Here is a 1,299-nt window from a genome sequence, read left to right as displayed (position 1 = left end):
TTATAAGCTGTTTCTCAGGTGGAGGACTAACATCCAAAATATATGAATAGCTCAAAAAATTAGAGCTCCCCCGAATAAAAGGCCCAGTCCAAAAGCAGGCAAATTAATTAAATTAATTGTACTTCTCAGAAAAAAGTACAAATGAATAAAAGCTACATTTAAAAATGTTCTAGTGTCTCTACATGTTAGAGAAACTCTAAATAATACAACAGTGAGGTTCCATCTCACTCCAGACAGAGCGGTCACCCTCAAGAAATCAAATAACAACAAACCCTGGCCGGGCTGAGCAGTGGGGATCGTCCTTCCGCTTGTGTTGTAGATTTTGACTCTTCATTAGTCTACTTTTCTTACTTTGTTAGCAGATTCAATGAGTTTTCTGCTTGGAGACAGCAAAGCCAGCAAGCAGAAGAAGGAGATAAAGGAATAAAGGAAGTTTATCACTCGCAGCAACAAAAGACAGCACCAGAGATGCCTCCCAGGGCTGTGTCTCTCCGCGTGGAGGAAGCGAGAGGATGCTATTGAGGGGGCTCATCCACAGCCAGGTGGGAGAGACTGGTCAGTGCTCAGGGGCCGGCACACTTCTGCTCGCATGTGTCGTGCTTCAGGCAGTGGACAGCAGCACCCCCGGGGACAGAGCTCAGCACTGCAAGGACACTGTAATGAGCAAAGCTCTCGGTGGGTGGCCTAGAAGAGAGCTGTTCAGTATTCACTGGCGTAAGCTGCTTCTTTGTGTTGTTTCTCAGAAAAACTTATCTGAAACAAACAAACGAATAACAAACAGAGAAACTTGAAGGGGTGTTAGCGGTCGTGAGGGGTAATAGTGCTTTTCCTGGAAACACAGGGTTTAACCCTGCCTGGAAACTAAGCCTTTCTCTGCTTTAATCATCACATAAGCTTCTCGGTGCTTAGCTTTTCCTGCTAGCCTTTCCCTGAGGGAGAGTATTTGTTACTGTGAACAAAGCACGGCCAGTCCTCCATTTCGCTCTCTCTCTCCCTCTCCCTCTCCTCTGTCATACTTCTCCACAGTGCCAAAGAGAGAATTCAGACAGTCTTCAAATGTCAGCCCGCGGATGCCAGCACAAGTTCCTAATTCAGCACCACTAAGTAACAGTTTTAGCTGTTTCTACACCTTTGGGCTCCTCCTCATCTGCTTTTCCCGTGATCTCATTCTTTGCTTGATTTCCTGCTTCTGACCACTTACCATCAGTGAACTGCAAATGGCATGAAAGCATACCCCTGAGTCCTGTGTGCATAAAATAGATACTGCACTACACAGTTTTCTTTTCCCTTTCATAGACC

General features: G+C 45.6%; 1 long non-coding RNA gene across 1 annotated transcript in view; it reads left to right on the top strand.

Moving 5' to 3' along the window:
• LOC102024089 overlaps positions 1 to 554 on the top strand; it is a 21,599-nt gene extending 21,045 nt beyond the window's left edge. The window contains exon 3 of the long non-coding RNA XR_262868.1: positions 360 to 554. This is a non-coding gene — a long non-coding RNA (uncharacterized LOC102024089). The remainder of the gene's footprint in view (positions 1 to 359) is intronic.
• The last annotated feature ends 745 nt before the right edge of the window (positions 555 to 1,299 follow it).

Source organism: Chinchilla lanigera, unplaced genomic scaffold (assembly GCF_000276665.1).
Source record: "Chinchilla lanigera isolate Chin_1 unplaced genomic scaffold, ChiLan1.0 scaffold00055, whole genome shotgun sequence".
Classification (NCBI taxonomy): Eukaryota; Metazoa; Chordata; class Mammalia; order Rodentia; family Chinchillidae; genus Chinchilla; species Chinchilla lanigera.
Note: the sequence above shows the minus strand (reverse complement) of the source record. Positions and strands in the feature narration are given on the sequence as shown.